The following is a 19,832-nucleotide window of genomic DNA, read 5'->3' as shown; positions in this document are numbered from 1 at the left end:
GACATTTTTACTGATTACAGAATTGGACGTATCCCTGATGACAGCTGGGGACATCTGGAGAGTTACACAGCCACATTTTCTTTCTTCATGACAGTAGTTTGTTTTTATCTTTTTAATTTCTTCCCAAATTGATATAACAGTGATGCAAATAATTTTTTACATTTCAATTTAATTTCCTAAATGAAACTTGACTAAGATGCTTTTCAGGAATAAGGATAGAAATATAAACATCATGTAGCCATACACACTTTGCAAAAGGAAACTCAAATATTATTTATTTTGGATAGGTGTATGGAGGTATATACATAAAGCATTAAAAATACATATCAAATTAGTAACAATTAAGACAGCAAGGTTTAACATAGGCAAAGGCATTTGCTTTTACATGTGCAGTGAGGGATGTACAGCTTACATAAGTAGTATAACAGTCACTTCCAAAATTACTGTACCATGTAGCTAGCATACACAGTCACAACCATTGTCCTTCTAGTGCATTCAGTCATATGGATGCCTATTTCACAGATTAAGTTATACTCTTGTTTTTTATACTTTGCAAACCTCCCTGATTTGCAGAGACATTTCTGCTGGGCATGATGGAGCTGGCTTGATAATGTGTTTCTGCAATAAAAATAAATTAGTTCATAAGCTGTAGCAGGTGATCTCCTGAGGAGCTGTAAAACCAGACTTGTATCTGCTTTACAAATAGAGCAGGGGGCTAGAGAATCACCTCTAAAAAGACCATTCCACTTTGACAAGACATACTTTTCCTATGTGAAGGTAAGGATCCTAGGTAAAGTTTCTGTCTTCTGCAGGTGGGTGCAATCACTGAGCTGATGAATGTATTTGGCAGCAAAGAGGGAGGCAGGATTTGAGGCAGTGCAGCTGCAGTGTTTTATCAAAAAGCCTGATAGTCTACCTATTGGTCGAGTTTACTAGTTTGTGGATTTGTTCGTATGTCAGCAGCCCTTACAGTTAAGGATTCTTCAAGTCCTTAACAGCATAAACTGTATGGAATCACACTAATTCCACATCCCCCACCACCTCCCCAGAAAAAAATACACTCAGTTCTGTGATCTCTGTAAAGCAATCACCTGAAGCTGGCAGGTAGGATCTCTTTTCCTCGAATGAATATATCTTAATTAAATGCTAATATGTGGCCAAGTCCTTTAATTGCTGATCGTTTTTCTTTATTTTGCCTAATAACAATGTGTAAAACTAAGCTTTTAGTCCTAGCATTTATCATTAAGCCATATGTTTGATGCTTTAATGTATGCTGATAATCATGAACGTAGGATTTGTTGAAAAGGAAAATAAATCACTTTCTTTCTAGAGAATTTTTATTGTGCTACTTTGTGAAAGGAGTTAACTAAATTATTTTCCCAGAAGGTAAGGAAAGATGAATGTAAAATCCCTTTTCAGAAGTAATGCAAGAGTTACTTTTCAGTAAGTAAATGAAGAACTGCTCAGTTTACCAGCTGTATCCTAAAGTACTTCAGATAGACAACAGATGACTGCTTTGTTTGCAGAAATTTTGGCCTAACCTCTTGACAGAGAGAGATAGAAGCAGGAGCCCTTATATTTATTTGAAATAGGTAAGAAGTACTCTGTTTTTCTTCCTCTTTGTGGCTTAAACCAACCAAACAAAAACAACCAAAAAAATCCTACTGTTGCTTGACTAGATGCTTTGGAATCACAAAAGGCATTTTTAGTTTCATTCCAGTGGATGTTTTATTTTGGCAAGGATTGTTGCTTCTAGCTGACTGAGCCCTTATAAAAGTCTTCCTGGAATGTTCTTGATGTAGAATTGGAGTTCAGCATTTGTGCTCACTTAGAAATCAGTGTTCACAGGGAGCACACCCAGCCATGACAGCAACATAAGTAATTTCCAAAAGACTATCCCTTAATGGGAAGGATCAGCCCTCAATTCTCTTTTTGTGCCCCTTCATGCTGTCGTTAGTATCTCAGTATGAGTGAGAAACCAGATGAGAAGCAAGGTAACAAAGCTACTAAAAAGCTTTTTTGGAAGATATTCTTCCCTCTGAATCCACCATTCTTGTTTACTAAAGGAGAAACTACTTTATACAGCATCCCCTTTCTCTAAACTTATTAAAATGATAATGGAAAAAGCAGGGCATATCTGCTGAGTCAGCTGCTGCTTTATTATAAAACCAACTGGGGGGGTGGGGGGGGGAGGAGGGAAGTAAAAATATCATGATGTAGAGAGTTCATTGCAGAGTCAGTTCAATAAAACTTGCGCTTCCCAGTTCTGGCAAAGCTTTTGGACATTTCAAAGGGCTTGATAAAAAGCAATAGCCTTGTCTCCCACACATTAAAGCTTCATCAACGACATTATATGAGAAGAAGAAAAACCTGGCAGAACAGTAAAGCAAAGGGTAAGGTGTTCCTTAGATGGGTCAAGGTGCTCTAAGTTCCTCTTGCTTCACTGAAATAACAGCATTTTTTCTGGCAGCAGAACATCTGTAACCTCCGTCTGTGTCGAAGAAGCACATCTGTTCACAGTTATGGGTCAGTACCCATACAGGAAGCATAGTTGTACTGCACTCAGAGATGCTGGATCATAGCTTACAAAAAGCGTTTTTAAACTCTTTAATTAGTGAAGGGACAGATCCATGAAACTTAAAAACCCAGACAAATGCTTTCAACCTGATGAACATCTAGATGGATGAGGCAACAATAGCAAGGTTTTCTTTCAATCTTATATCTTTTAAAATGATTTACTTCAAAGCTCTGATTCTGGAAAAAAAAACAACCAAGGAATAAAATTTGTGTCAATAAAGCAGCAAAGCACATGATAAGCATGGTAGGCTATCTGATCATATGGAGTTTATAGCAAGACGTTTTCTGGAGTCATTTCTAACCTGTCAGCCCACAGTTGTCAACTTTTCCCCTCTCTTGTCAGTTAGCTTCTTGTGACTATGTTAACTTAAGAAGTAATAATGAAGCATACAGCACACAGTTTACAATAACATCAAAATCAGTTTACTGTTCCTACAGTAGGCCTCATAAAGATCACATTTATTTCTTTCGGTTCTCTTAGCTCTTTAAAAGTATTTTAAGACAATTAATTTGTATATTCAATCCTAAATATGCAGTCTTATGTAAATACAGTTGTCTAATTGTAGTATTTGCCTAGAATAAAGTTATTCTCAGTCTGCGTAAATTGAACAGTGCAAATATTTCAGAAGAATAGCAGCATCAAAATTTTTTTCCTGTGGCAGGGAAGACACAGGAAAAGACAATTTTAAAAGCTAAAATTTAAAATAACTTTGTATTTCATGACAATTATTGACTTGGTTCCAAAGAAGTAATGGACTTTGTTTGAAACTTATGAATATTAATCTAAAGTAGACAGAGCTGATGTTTTCCCTTGGAATAGTTTTGCTTCTTGGTAACTGAAGTTGATCTTTTCCACTTTAAACCCATTTAATTTAGATTTACTGCTGTAAGAAAAAATATCAGCTGTTAACATCAAATTATGACTATAAAATGTCACACTACCCAGATGTTGGAAGTACTGTGTTAATCTCTCATTAGAAAGTGAATTTTATGTCCATTTTCCCCTGTTTTCTCTAACCATAAGGATTTCAGCATTTAGAAGCAATTTGATAGTGTCTTTTTGTGTACTCTAAATTCCATTGTGAAACCCTTAAAGAAAGGTCACTGCTGTAGAAAAACAGTTTCTAACACATCAAACCTTGCAGTTGCTGGAGCAAATTGATCTAGTGACTGATCCTTCATTCTTAATTGATAATGGTAACTCATGCAATGTCATGTTGAGTGTTTTTTGTTAAATATTAATTTGTGTGGACAGGAAGCACTGTATAACATTAAGGACTAATTTATAAAATATTACTAGGATGTGAAAATGTCTGATATTTACATAAACCCATGTGGCAGTTTTAGGTACTCATTCCTGTGTTAACTTTCTTCTTTTCTAATTGAGGTTAACAAAATCTCTTTCCCACCCAACAATCCAGGGGCAATAACGTTCTTGCAGATTAAATTATAGCTGAATTTCTGTTGAAGAGTTAGGTAATACACCTAACTCTTGAGAGTTCGGTAATACACTGTGCTGCAATGAAAACTTTGTTTTTTTCTAAGTTGTAGCAATTTTGTCTGAAACGTCTGTACACTGTCCAATTGCCTACTAGATATTAGAGTGTCACTACATGGCATTATACAAATGCCTGCTCTGACATAATAGAATTTTGGGATTCCCTAACCCATTTAAGTAGTCAAAGCAAAATTACATATTTGAGGCGGTTTACTCAGCCATCATGTTATAATTTTATGCTGATCTTGTGGTCGTAGTTTATTAATGACAAGTTAGTAAATATAAACATCAGTCTCTCTATCTAAACGTTAACCCTACACATTCAAAGACAAGCCAGTACTCTGAGTCTTCTACTTTATTTTTTTAATGTATAATTATATACTATTTGTGATGCCTTCCTCTCCATCTAGTTCTACAAAAACTTGAGCAGTTTTATTTATGCAGTTAGGAATGGAGAAATTTTTCACATTTCTGAACTGCACAACTCAGTCCTTATAAGATGCTTGAGTATCAGCATTTTTTCCTGGGTAAAGTTCTGGATATATTCAAAGTGAATAAGTAACAGAAAGCTAACTTTGGTTATCGCAGTGAGACACAGTATAAAAGCAGGAAAAAAAAATAAAAAAAAGTTACAGATAGTATTTATTTGTAAAAGTAGAGAACAGTTTATTTACAAGCATTTGAACAATAATTTTAAGGTTTCAACTGTTGATAAAACTCTAAACACAGAACAATGGAATGAGAGGGAAGAGTCTTCAGCATGTGTTCTGTTGAGTTGCGTGTATTCTGTTTCAGAAAAATCTTCAGAATTTTGTCAGTGAAAACCGGCTTCAAACATCACTTTCCAAAGATCTTAGTGCACAAGCCTGCAGATCCTATATATGGGTTGCTAGCTTCCCCTGAAATACATGCTCCTGCGTCTCTACTATTTGATACAACACACCATTTTTTGAATCTCAGGCATGTGGTGCAGGCATTTTTCGGCATGCTTAGTTGTACATGCGTTGCTGAAGTCACAAGGCTTTCAGCTGTTAAAGCTAACCTAGGGTTAGGCATTGGGAAAAAGTAGGTTGAATCAGTCCACTTTTCCCCAGCTCTCTTCAAACAAACTAAGATACAGAAGGATGTTTTGAAAGTGGACACAATCACAATTCTCTACTTCCCAGTGTTGCTTTGAAGGTAACTACATTAAGACTGCATAGAGAACCAGAGAAATAGAGGCTATACAAAGAAAAATGTCATATACTTACGTGCTGGGCATGGTCTAGAGAACAATTGCCATGACAGGTAATTTTGGTTTTCAGACAAGTTGCAGAAGCACAAGCATAACAAATGTTTTATTGTATTTGTTTCTTATGACAAAGGTAAGGTTGCATTACAGTAGTAATTGCAAAGTTACAGAAGAGTTCTACTATTTTTTTCTGTCCTCTTCAAGTTGAGGGGTAGATGAGACTAGCAGTGATCACAATAGGAGTAAAGCCTACTGTCTATTAACAAGCTACTGACCAGTTACTGACAGACATATAACACAATGGTGTGGATACCATTATAGGAGTATTAGGCAAAGACATTCAGACAATAGGATCATAAAGTTTCACATGGTGAAATATATGCCCATATGGCTTGTATGTGGTTGATGCTTCCTGATCAAATACATTAAGTAAGCTGTAAAGACTACTGCAGCAGACATGGCAGTGCACAGAAAAGAAATCTGGCAGAAGTGTTAAGAACAGTTAAAAACACTGTAGGCTAGGGTTTGTGTTGATGTTTAAGGCTGGAGGGAAGCATATGATTGTTCTACTGAATGTTAGAAGGAGTTTTCCCAGAGAAATTTTGCTGTTTTTCTTGATAAGTGGACAGCTGACCAGTTGCTTTTCTCTCTAGCAAATTATTGTGTTGATTGATAGCTCAGTTAATTTCAGAAGTAGCCTTCTCACTGCAGACACAGCTGTGAATTCTAATCAACTAAAGCAATTAACTGCTATCTCTGTGGTTGCAGAGGAGCCAACTGCAGAACCAAATGTACTGAAAATGGTCAGTTGCAGATAACTGGGAAGACTGAATTCATGCCTAACTTTTACTCCCTGCAACATTCCATCAGGTTCCCTAAAGTTCCAATATTTAGTAACTGATTTGTCTCTGTTTTATTAGGTCAAACTTTCTATTTTCACTATATTTAGTTGTACTTATCTTAGCAACAGGTAAATGGGATTAAGAAGGAAAACATCATGTTTTGATTAAGCAAAATCAAAGGCTTTAACATTAACAGACTGGATACAGTCTAAGTAATCCATCCTGTGTCCTGATGGAGTTCGAAGGAGAGTCTGCAACAGGCTTCATTGAGAATAAACTTGGTACTAGAAAAAGGTAGAGTAGTTAGTAACAAAGAGAGAAAGGAGCAGAGAAACACATGTTTTAATGTTTTTGTTTTCAGTGAGGAGGGGAACAGAGTGTCTGACCACATGTGGTCACTATATAGCCCCTGGCATTTTTTATATTTTTTTTTTGAAGCATAAGGGTGTTAAACCTAGTGTCCATCTTGGTTAAATATAACTTGCCAATGTTAAATTCCCTTGTAGTTTCAGCTGGTTACAATATTTTGTTGTTGTTTTTATTCCCCGTCCTAGGCCTTTAAACTGCAGCCATGCAGTTTTTCTTTTTCAATTCAAAGTAAAAAGAAGTGATCAGCTTCAGGATTCTTTATGATTTATTTTAATAGAAATTTTAATGGTCAGAGATCTTAATAGGCCTTCACATCTTGAGAATGATTTTAGATCATCTGGTAATTCCCTGGTTTTTGAAAGGTTTTTTAAATGTGTTATGAAGCCCAATGTAGATATATCAAGCCATACTAGAGTAAAAAAATTTCAGCATTAAGAGTTTATTATTTGGTGTTCTGATACAGAGGTAAAAGTTCTTCACAAGTTGTAGCTGCTGATACAGAAACTCGCATGAATAGGTAATTATCTGCAGAGCAAGAACAAGGGAGAGACAAAATAGAAAAACTTCAACATAAAAATAATACCACTGGGTAGACCATTTATCCTGGCTTATGATACTCTACTGCACAGGATTTTTCACATCAATACTAAGTGGTTATTGAATTTTATAATTTTTTTTAATAGTCAAGGAGAATTTTAGGAAGTATTCAGGTATTTTTTTGGGACACAATTTAAGAATATATGCAAATATATTCACCGACATGCTTATAGATAATGATGTTTAGTGTTTTACTATAATTGTTTCTCAAATACTTGTTAGATTATTTTGCCTTTTTTTCAGAGTAGTGCAGAGTTAAGTTTAATAGGGGTATTTCTACATGCTAAATGAACACTATCACTTGGATATGTGGAGCTAAAGTTGCCTTTGGAATAGAATTGAGAAGAAATGGTTGTGATCTAAACATTACTTTTGTATAAAATAAAACATACGTTTAGGTGATTAGGATGTACCTCCTAATATAAATCTAGTTTAGGATTGCTTTAATGCAAACAAAGAATTAAAGAACTTCCACTGCTAGACACAGCTTTGTACAAAATGTAATCTTTCAAGGTTTTAACCTGCATGGAGCTAACCACTTTGATCCAACCAGGAACTGGGCTATGCACATTCTTCATTAAAGTCAGGGGGTTCCTGCACATCTTTAGCTTCAAGAATTCAAATGAGTAATTTCCTGGATCATGTATAGCTATTCCCTTTCAAAATATCTTAAATCTCAGCTTGTTCATGATACATGATGGTGAACATGATGATTCCATGTAGTTCACAGTTCCTGTCAGGGTCCTGAGGGCACTGGTAGGCATTAATGTCCCTGACAACCTCCCCTGGGGCCTCCAACTACACCCCTCACCCATGGGACAAAGTGCCCCATTCCAGTTCAGTTATATAGAGGAAAGCAGGCAGCATGGGAAAAGACAGGCATTGAAAGGTTGGTAATTTTAGTCTTCATTTATCTGAAGATAAAATTAACCGTTGTTGGATCAATACTACATTATTTGTACAGGTTGTTTCTCTGTTTTCAGCTTTTAAAAATCAAGACAGCTTTCCAAGGGTTGACTGATATATGCATCCAGCTCTTTAATTTACTCCTCCTTGGAAAAGCTTATGCAGGATAGACTCAGAATTATACAGCCAAACTTATGCTGGGAAGTTCCACCAAGGGCAAGAAATTTCCCTTGGTGCACATTTGACCTAACATTGGGACTGTCCCTTTATAGATGGCTTTCTGTATGCAAGCCCTCTAGCAGGTTTATTGCTGACAACCACCACAAAAATGGCCTTTCCATATGATTACTTATAAGTGAAGAAAACACTAATTTTTTTAAGACTCATAGAAACTGGTAATGTTTACGAGAAATTTTGCTGCCTTCTTGCTGTGACTGATGTTTATTTTATTGTTTGTTTGCTTAAAAAAAGGAAAACATCTCCTTTTTTTCTCCCTAAATCTATTAAGTATTATTTACTACCAATGGCATAGAAAAACTTTCAAGAGTGTAGAATATTTCAGGGTAACAGAAATGCCACTTTTTTTTCTTTTTTTTTTAATTTCATCCAACTAAAAGAAGACTATTTTAACTTCAGAATATTTGGTCAAGATGTACTGCTATACCCCACTAGAATTCTCTGTGTTTGCCAAGAGAAAAAAATGTAGAAGAGAAAATTTGGAATGAATAAAAAAGTCAGATAGGAGTAGATACTATCAGAACTGCTTTGCTTTTTTTTTTTTCCCCCTTGAAAAGAGCATGAAAAACCCCTTGTAGTGTTCATATTAAACTCTGAGAGGACACTAGCCACTCAGAAAAGTCTTCCTGTTTGTAACATAGGTATGCATTGCTATTGACTCCCAAAGTGAAACAGGCTGTGATCACTGTCAAATGTTACTGTGCTTTTATGATTTATGGGAAAATTTTGTGATACTAAGTATGCATGGAGACAAACAAATCTTGAGTTGTAATCTTGAAAACATGTTCCTTTTCCCTTTAGATACTTCTTTAAAATGATCACCTGTTTGGAAAGTAATTATGTCAGTCCTTCACAGATTAGATTGAGACACTTTATAATTATCACTAAATTAAGTTTCCTAACATCTCTCTGAACTAGAGGACTGTTATCCTAATTCTAGATGGATAAACTGAAGCACAGACAGTTAAATGGATTGTCTGAAACAACTCCAACAGGAAGAACCTAGGTCTCAATCTTAGTTACAATCTAATGCCTAAACCACAACATTGTTCTTCATCTTTTTCAGAGGTACATCCTAGCAATTAATAATTTTAAATATATACATCATGAATCCTGGGTTTGGAAAAATACATTTTAATAAAAAACTCTAAAATTAAAACCAAAATATTGCTTAAAATACAAACTATACAAAGCCAGGTTATTTTTGTTTCACAACAAGCTGCAGGTAGATGCCAAGATTAACTGAGCTCTTTACTAAAAGCAGAAGCACATTTGGAACTGTGTTTCTGATGTAAAGACAGTATAACACTCAAAAAATATAATCACTCCTTCTTTCAGGCACATTGTGTAGCCCCTCTTCATTCTTTTAGATTGCTCTTGTCAGAACACAATTCAAGTACAGCTCAGAACCTACCCCAGACTCTGCTTTGCTTGATTTTTCTCTAAGAGAATTCATTTTGGTGGTGGCCTGGAGCAATTCTCTCCGGGTCTCACATCTGTTCCAAGCCTCACTGATCATGAAGAAATGAGATATGCATGATAATAAATAGGAGGAAACCTACAGAATTTGCAAGTTTAGGTCTGAGCAGAATAAATCCAGTTAGGATAACTAACCCAGATTCATTCTGAATCCTGAAACACTAATTTGGAATTTAGCTGTTCTAACTGAACACATTAATATATAACATAAATGACAGCTCTACCCAAGTAACCAACATGGAACCAAATCTCTTCATTCTACGGAAAGGATAAATCTCCTTTCTTTGCTTGAACTTATTTTATCTATTTATTTCTTTAAGCCCAAGTTGAATTTTGTGTCAGAGTTGTCATTGGAGGCTGTAACAGATTATTAGGGTGGGTATCTTCAATTTAATTTTACTACGTGACAGTTCAATAGACAACTACGTTCACATGCAGTTACTACTGTTTTCTAGTGCAGCACTTTGTAAAAAGTGTGTTTAACATTTCATGTTCACTTTTGATACAGAATTCTGTGACATATTCTGTATTGCTTCATTTTTTTCTGTTCTTTCTGATGTCCTCTGTATTTCTCATATACTTATTCTTTTGAAGTATTCTATGTTTAATAATGTTTGGTTAGGTATATGTGTCATACATTACTGTTGTATGTCAAATGTAAAACGGTAGTTTCAGTAGACGATATTGGTTTTGCCCTGTATAATTTTTATTCCTAACATAATTAATACCAAAGCCTGAGTTCTAATATCTTTCTTGCAAGCACTGTAACTGAAAGTAGAGTTTTTTAAAAATTAAGAATTTGATTGTCTAAGCCTTACTTCCCCTTCAGGTCAGTGAAGTTGTTTATACAAGATCATTCACAACCACCTATTGACAGGAGGCAGTCTGTACACAGACGATCCTTGCCCCTGTCCTTCTGGTCGGTAAATACTTCTGCTTTATTTTGCTCTGTCTGTATGTTACAGTAAAGGAAAACATAGCATTCTAGTTTTAACCTACCATCTTAATTTTTTTTAGCTTAAAAAGTGGGGGACATATTTTGGACTTGATTCAAATAGGTAGTTAAGTTTAAAATGTCTTATATGGAGCCCAGTAAATTCATTGCTTGGTCCAGCTGAGGCAGCTGGAATCAGAATTTTGGTTGTTCTATTGTTCTCAATACTCTTTCTTCTCTAAAGATAAATCTCTCTGTTTTTTGTTCTTTAGAGAAAAAAATCTGATATTCTGATTAGAAAAAAGAGCAATCACAGGGTAAATTTTTTGCTCAGATGGTTGCTGTAATTCTTCTGTGCTTGTTATTCATCCAGTTTCTTCACTGAAATTAAGCACTTAGACATGCTCAGTAAATAATACAATCCTGCTGTGGTGCTAGAAGGCGCCTCCAGAGTTACAGAGTCCAGTCATCTTCTATGACAAGTCTTTCAATCTGTCATAAACCAGCCCTGTTTTGCTCTGTCTTAAATGTAATTTGTTTTGTTCCTTTCTCTGTTACTTCTTTAGAAACCTACTTTCATCTGAAACATATTCACAGCTATTTATATGCAGATATTCTTGAACTGAGATTGTCTTGTGATTGTCTTGTGCTTTATACTGTCAACTTTCTAAGCTGCTTATGAAGTTCTGTAATATCCCTTTTACCTTCTTCTTAGCTTCCTTTTGAAAATAGGCTTGCCTTCAGTTGATTGTTCCACCTTCTAGATTTCTTTCAGATGGAAATCATCTTTCTTTCTTACACATAACTGCAGCTGCTCACTTCATTCCAGATACAGTCTTCCCAAGGACATGTCTGATAACAGTCTTACCTTCTCTAGAGTAGTCTCCTGATACATTGCAGTAAAATCACTCAGGTGACTGCATTATACTGTACCCACTGGACTACTACCGTTTCTTTTTATCTTACCTTCTTATTTTCATCATTTTCTACCGCTGATCTCCCAATTCATAGCAGAAAGTCTCTGCATGGTAATCATAACTTTTATGTTTATTTCTAGTATAGCCACACAATGCTTGTGTAATAACCTATTTCTTGCATCAGTGAAAGCCAGATTTCATCGGCACCTTTTGAGCTAAGGAATTAATGAAACTACTGAAATCAGTTCTGACAGTGATCCTTAAAGGACTTCAGTGGTAACTTTGCTCCACCTTAATGCTTCTCCATTCAAAGTTATTATGTCCCCTTAAAATTATTATGTCCATTATTATGTCCCCTTAAGCTATGTTCTTACCCACCATACAGTTTTTCTAGCACTCCCTATTTTCTACAGTGGTAACAAACTCCCATGTTCTGCCACTAGGCTTTTCTCAGATTTCTGTTCACAAGTAACATTTTTCATTTTTTAACAGTTCTTTTAAATTCAGCAGCTCTTAATGAGTTCAGCTACTTTATGTGCAAAAGTAATGAATATATTCTAAAAAGCAGAATGCATTGATAGAGTGGACTCAGCCTTTGAGGGAAATTATATTTAAGGCAAAATTTCTGCTACAAAGAAATCTATAAAAGAAAGCAACACTTTCAGAGGCACAATAAGAATCGCGAGAAAAGTATCTTTTTCTATTAAGTATAATAAAGCTCTTCAGGATAATGCGATGTTCCTTAGACCTTGTGATCGTTAATACCACTATTTATCTCTTTAAAGGGTATAGCCCAGATGTCATATGATGACATTCTAGGTGTATTTAGCAACTCGGATGTAAGTGGAGGCTAGTTTCCATTTCAGGATATGTCTTTCCTGACTCCATGTTTTCTGTGAAAGTAACAGAGTCAGTGATAAACATTTTAAAATCCTCTTCTATGCCTATTTAGTCTTTCATTTCTCAGTTTACTGGACTGATTGTGAATTCAAGGCTATGACTATCAAACAGGAAAATTTTGGAATTGGACTTTACTTTTTTTTTTTTTTGGCCTTTTCCATACCAATATAACTGATGATTGTTTATACTTTTTAAAAAACAGGTGTTTGCATAATCAGGGATTTTAAAACCTATAGCAGTGGCTCAGTCATGCACCGTCTCTGTCAATCAGTGCTGCCGCTGAAAGGTCCTCTTACCCTTTCAGTCCCAGCAGCTGGCTCCGTGCCTCAATGACTGCTCCCTCAGTTGTCACAAAGGGCACAGCCAAGCTATCGCTGGTGCCAAAGGACTGTGTTTAGGATACACACACATTATTCTGATTTTAAAAATGGCTCTTGAAGCCCCATCTCTCTTTAGCCTCTTCTTTCTAGACATCTGGATCTGGAGCACTACCTATATTTTCTGTGGTTGAAGACCTGTTAACAGATATGTAAAAACTCTGTAACTTAGCTTCTAATGTTCTGAGTTAGATTCTTTTTTAATAATGACAGGCTTTTACATGTTCTGAATGAATATTGACATCTGTTTTGACAGTATTTGTTCAGTGTTTTCATAGTAATTATTTTTGAAAAAGGAAAAAACAGTTTGAAATGCTACTCTAGGCTGAGTTCCAATGAGGATAGTTACATGCTACCTCCTACTAATCCCCTTCCAGCATTGCTGCTTATAATATTCCTTGGCTGTTGTCTTTAAACTATCGCTCACTGCTGCTCAGCAGAAGCCACCCTTCCTTTCAGAGGTGGGTATGATTCATCACTGAGTGACAAAGTCTTTGTGTATTGTGGAAATGAAGTTGTCCTGGAATTTCAAAACTGCTCGCTTTCCGTCTATATCCCTTCAATCAGATCACAAATGATCTAGAGTAGGTCTGCTTTCAAAGTTGGGTTTTCATTTTTCTAGAGGTGAGAAGAAACTGGAGTATGCTCTTCAAGCTTTATTGAAGCAGTCCAGATATTTCATCCATTAGCAGTGGGCACTTTATGTAATTTGAAGACCTGTGAGCCTGATTTTCCCTGACTGTGCTGTCCAAGAAGCAAGAAGCAAGACCAACTGCTAATACCTAACAACATCACTGAATGGAGACAGGTGATACAGTGTGATCAGAGAACTGATTTATTTTGCCTAGTCAAAAAAAATCAGTAGCTCTCGCATTCTTCATGAGTCTGGCCTACGCATGAAATTGTCTCTTCTTACCACACTAAAAAATAACAGATTTTGAAGAGTTGCCATATTAATCTTAACTACAAATTTATAATAGTTCCCATAGAATTGATGTTTCCTTTAAAGAAAAAAAGAAAAAAAGTTATTTGAATTTTTGATCCATGAAGAGTGCAGAAAAAAAATGAAGCATCTTTCTTTCCCTGACTATGATTTGCCCTCTGTATCAGTAAATGGTCCTCCAGAAACTACAACATCCTTGGTTCTGTGGCACCTCCCATTTGTTTCATGGTTGAGATGAGAGTCTTGTAGCTATCTCAGAGTGGGAAAGGCTGTTTTGTTTTCCTTAGCCAAATCAGTAGCCTTGTTTTCAGAACACAATGTCACTGATGGGAATAACAGTTCTTTTTGGTGAGAACTGAACTGGTTCACAGTGTAACGATTATGATAAATGTCGCCTCTGTGGTTTGACTGAACCAAAACAGCTTGGCATTTCCAAGCAATTAAAATGTAAGCGATGAAGATTACATGGTTAGAAGGAAAAAAAAAAAAGATGAAAAAGAATAAAAAGAAATGAATGTGGATAACTGAATTGCAGCTGGGGCAGGTCAGATTCACAGCATAAAACCTGGGCCAAAGTCCCATGTGAATCTAGAAGGGATGGGCTAGCAATTGATAATGTAGAGAAAAAAGGGACACAATCTTCCTCTTTGGAATTTTGGTCCCACTGATGTGGCATGGGCTCGCCTCCTTGTCTCTTCCCGAAAGCTTGATCACTTTGATGTCTTTTTACCCTTGCTGTTTACAGAAGGCAAGAGAGAACAGAACAGACTTGTGAATAGTATAGCAAATGATGTGTCAGAATGTGGAGGATTTGCTGTTTGAGCTAGCAATATTTAATTCCTCTGTAAATACGCAGTGAGTTTAGACAAAAAAAAAAACAGTTTGTCAATACTATACATTTTTACTGTCTTTTAAACCCTTTATTGTACTTGCTGGCATCCTACAAGTTTGCGAAATCACTTGATGAGGCTCTGCTACATCTGCCACAATAATCAGCATTATAAGGTTCTGTTTCATCTTTCTCCCTCTATTTCCACTAGTTTTTGCTGGGATAAGGTCTCACATAGATTGCACTATAAAGGTGGGAATGTAAGTTTAAACATTTTTATGTTCCAGTGGCTTCTCTGCAGTTATGCTGCTTTTTATGTTGGTGGAGAGCCTGGTCCACAAAGGTGGTAGACACTGAAGGATGCAGGATAATAATCCAAGATTTTAAGGGGCGGAGGAAAAAGAAAAATGGTAAGGAACATGGAAATAGTAGTTCACTGCATTTTAAGCATAGTTGATTGAAGAACCACGTCTGGTGATATTGAGAAGGGAATTTAATATGCTCAAAAATTACCAGTGAAAAAGTCTAACCACATCAGTGGGCAGATTGCTGGGCTGTGTAATAAAATGAGAGTTTTGCAGAAAATGTGCTGTCAACAGAGAGGAGAAACTAGCATGGACTAGGAGACAAGTACAGTTCTTCAAATGAATGCCAAAATACAAAAATTCCTTGGAGAAAAAGATTAAAAATATTACAAAAACATAATACATGTGACAGAGAAAACTGTCAGGGTAATAATGCTCTCTATCAATTAAATGAGTGTGTGATGACTGATTTGATAGCTGTGAAGTTAGTGACATAATCTAGTAGTAATAAAGCCTTTAGCAAGTTCCTGGTATATTTATGTTTGCTGTATTTTAATACATTAGTTTGATGTGTAATTTAATTCTGCTTTACTTCTATCTAATTTAAGATGTTAACAAGCCCCAACAGAAATTATGCAGAGAATGCAAAATGAGATTTTTGTTAGTTCCAATTGTAATGACTCATATGTAAACAAGCAGAAAGGCTTAGAGAAATACATACATAGATTTAATATCAATGGTAAAGTTCTTCGGGATTTGAATATACTTATTCTTTAACCACTCAGTTTATGTAGACTCAGAACTCTAACTTGCGATTTTCAGCCAGGACTTTACACGAAGTGTTTTAACAAAAGGTAAAGTCAGGAGAATTTCTGTTTAAGTACAGTGCGTTTTATATGAAAGGCATTATAATCTTCATTACAAAATGCGCAGTTTCCCAGACATTGGTACTGAATGTTGTTCATCAAAAAAAAAAAAACTTTTTTTGCTTCTAATTCATGGAGATGTTCATGTGTTTGAAATCTGGGTGAACCAGACCAAAATTAGCATCAACACACTAACATGCACATGTATCTACCTACACATATCTAAAATAATTAATTGAAAATTTGCAGCCTTCCATAGATTTCATGAAAGTAATTTTGATACACAGAATTGGTGAAACAGTTTGATTTTTTTTTTAATTAAAAAAAACATCAGTACAGAACATCTTTTCCATTGCAAGTAGGTTTGCTTTTCAAATTAAAAAAAAAAAAAGCAATAGATTATTTTGGTGTTTTCTAAACCACTGTCATTCTTTTTAAGTTGCTGTTATAGCTAATGATTCTATTAAAATTATTTAATATCTGTAAAGAAACACCCAAATTTTTATCCTAAATTCACACGGGAATATTTTTCTCAAAATTCAAGTATGGTCTGATGATAAAATGAATTTTCCTACCTACCTTTAGTGTCTGTTTTGAAATCATGAAATGCCATGTGATGTGTTGCCCTGTTTGGCTATAATAAGACTTTCACAACAATTCCTTTAATTTCAGTGTTATGGGAGATAAGTCACTTAGATGTAAGTCCTTAGTAAGAGTATAATATCCATGATCTATCTGGTGAAGTAAAATCAAGTATCACTAGTACATCTTCTAATAGGAAAACAAAATCAAGATACCAGAAATAAGATTATGAATTGTTCCTTTATATTACCATCTTCAGAACAGAAGCCCTTTTACCTGCATCCGATATATTTTATTCTCTGCAGAAAACACATGCAAACTCTTCTAGTCATCAGAATACTGCAAATACGGTGAGCAGTACCGGACTAATTTGAAAAGGGAATAGATTAACTGATTTGTTCCCTCCCATAAATTGACCGGGTGACAATGATGAACTTTTATCTTGTTAATCCTGATATTTTACCCTTCTTGTTATATATATCTATGTATGTAGCAAGGAAATGGTACCCTAAGAACAATAATAAGTAGGTAATCATAAGAAGCAAATGTAATTCCTACAAGAGTTCTCAACTGGAAAACGACTAAAAAGATGTACAAACTAAAGATAATTTCCTTTTTTTTTTTTCAGTTCTTTTTGTTAAATAAAAGATCTCCATGCAGGATGCCAAGCAATAACTAAACTAAAAAAATCTTGCATTATATAAAAGAGAGAAAAAATCTAATTTGACTGTTTCTGGAGTCCTATATCAGCAGCCCTTAGCTTGTATGGGATATCAGCTATTTACACAATTATAATCTGTATGGGACAGTCCCAATCCCAGTGTAGACTAGAGTTTTGCTTTTGATTTCCTTGAGGTGATTTCAGGGAACCTCTACTGATTTAAATCATCTACAATCTTATTTATTACAGGCTTTATAAAATATTTACCGTTGGTAGCATTCAGTGCTACGTATTCCAGAAAATACTGGTATAGCCTGGGAATATATGACTAGGTTCCTGGTGTCTCCAAAACTTTTTTGTGAAACCACTGTGAAGACTTGGAATGCAATAGCTGGCCAATTCATTTCCATGGTACTGTCCTAATTTTTCAAGTACAAATAGTACTTTTGGTTGCATGACTTGAAATAAATGCAGTTTTCAGCAAATACCAAGGAGCAGCATTGTGCTATAGATAAACCAAGAGAAATTGTACTAATCCCACAACCCATTTGGCAGGCCCATCATATCCGAAAGGTCTATTGCTTTCTGTATGATTTGAGCCACTGACTTGAGAACTGAAAGAAGTCATTGTAAAGCCCAGAAAAAGGGACCTAATATTAACACTGTGAGTTTGGGGAGATGTGATTTTGTTTTTGTTTCTTTGGTTTGTTTTTGTTTGGTTGGTTTGCTTTTTGTTTTTTAATCTTAGGGTGTTTTAATAAAATATGAAATATGTAAGAAAAAAAAAATCTAAAGGTGAGTTTTTGAGGCCTCCTGGGTAGTTTATTTCTGATCAGATAAATCTTCCATATGAAAATAAACTGACATTTATCTAATATCAGTTATCCACAATTTCCGGTATTTTTCTAGCAGCTTTTTTCCTTTGTGATTACTTATATTATTTTTTTTTTTACAGATACCATTGTTATTGAAAAGATGGAGAAGCATTGACTTTGGCTTATTTTGGGGGGTTAGCACACAACAGTCACACTGTAGATGGGAATAGGATGTCCCAGGTGTGCTATTCCCAGTAACTGTTACTGTTGATCCTGAAAGGTAGTACCAGGAGAATTTGATATCCAGTGTGCCAACCCATTCTGGAACTCTGGAGGTAGCAATTTTCTGGTGAAATACTGATGTTAGTGAATAGACATTGACCAGTAGAGACAGATGGATAAGCAGAATGCACAGAAGGTACCAGAACAACTATTTAGAAAAGATGCCAGCTATAAATAAATATAACACATTGAAAGTTGCTTTACAGCATTCAGCCTGTCCATCCCACTTTTCTGTCTGGGACCTATGTTAACATTGTACACTTAAGACATTATATCATTATTCTTGTTTTAGTGCATTTCATGCCTATAGATTTAATATAAACAGAGGTGCTGACAGGAGCTTCAGTTTAAACAGGTTTAAATGTGAATTTGACTTTATGATTTTCATCAGGGAAAAAGACTAAACAGTTTAAGTTGATTAAATTTTCTTAAAGCTGTAGCTAAATATAATGAAAGCCATTTGTGCTTTTTTTTTTTTGTAGGAAAAATGAGTGTCTCAATGTTAGTGACTGACAGCTTCATGCAATGAATTCTTTTCCTGTGAAACAAAGTCAAAACACTTTCCATTTTTCATAAACTTTTTCAAGGAAGTTTCAGTTTTCTGCTTTTTAGAGGAAGCAAAGCTTTCCCATTTAAGTGCTAGCTTACTAGAGCAAACTGTATATGTCAAATTACTAAAAATACAGATCATTCTAAATATTCTTCAAACATCATGTTTTCCCATACTAGGGACATCATGGTGATCTTTTCTTTCCCTTTTTCATTAAATTTCTCCTCTATTTTTGTTATTTATGAAAAGCTCTATGAAGGCAAAACCCAGAGCTCTGATTTAGTCTAAGTACCTGTTTAAGCATGGACCAGCTTCCAAGAACACAGTCACATGGAAAAAAAGCTGTTTTAGTTTTGAACTTAGAAATAAGTAAGTCAGGTCCTTAAAGTTAAGTGTTTGCCAGAGGTATTCTTTCATGCAAGAAATGGAAGGTCCTGGGAGCTTTGATTAGAAAGTGAAAAACACTTCTCTGACACACTGAGATGAATCTTGGAAAACATCTTCTCAAATTTTCAAGTATGTATGGACTAATTTTCTTAAGTGCAATACTTCAAACACTGCATTGTTCTGCCTATGGCCAATGCTCATCCTCATATGTTTTGTGAGCAGAATAGATTAAGAGTGGCTCTTTTATATTTTTAATTTTACCTTAAACCACCAATGTTTTGGGAAGTCATCTGAGAAATCATAGGTGCACACTTTTCCTCCCGAGTCTTAAAGCAGTCTAGGATTTTCTGATAGAGAAATACAAAGCAATTTAGTTAAACACATAAGGGGCTCTAGGGAAGAGCTAAATGGAAGAAGCTGTTGCAAGCTGTTGTAAAGCTGCCTTTGAACTTCTCCAAGAGTTCTGCAGCACCTCTCTGTGAAAGACAATGATATTGTGATATAGAGAATTCCTTTCTGCAAAGATAACATGGGCTGATGTTACCTGAAACAAATACTGATTTTTATCCATTTATGCCTTGATGTTTGATCTCCTTTTGCCTAAAGGCTTCATTTTCAGGGAGTAGTACTTACCTACACATCAAAACCGAGAACCATTCAGAAAATGAAATATTGATTTTAGTGCCAACTTGACCAAGAAGCTGAGGTATTGAAGGGAAGTTTCTCCAGATATTTGACCTGTCCCATG

At 35.4% G+C, this 19,832-nt stretch overlaps 1 long non-coding RNA gene across 1 annotated transcript in view; it reads right to left on the bottom strand.

Moving 5' to 3' along the window:
* Positions 1-1,271: 1,271 nt before the first annotated feature.
* The window catches only part of LOC308200107, a 55,752-nt gene continuing 37,191 nt past the window's right edge, over positions 1,272-19,832 (bottom strand). Inside the window, exon 3 of the long non-coding RNA XR_013955243.1 lies at positions 1,272-19,822. This is a non-coding gene — a long non-coding RNA (uncharacterized lncRNA). The remainder of the gene's footprint in view (positions 19,823-19,832) is intronic.

This window comes from Anser brachyrhynchus (assembly GCF_964034855.1).
Source record: "Anser brachyrhynchus genome assembly, chromosome: 9".
In the NCBI taxonomy this organism is placed as follows: Eukaryota; Metazoa; Chordata; class Aves; order Anseriformes; family Anatidae; genus Anser; species Anser brachyrhynchus.
This window is presented reverse-complemented; position numbering and strand designations above follow the sequence as displayed.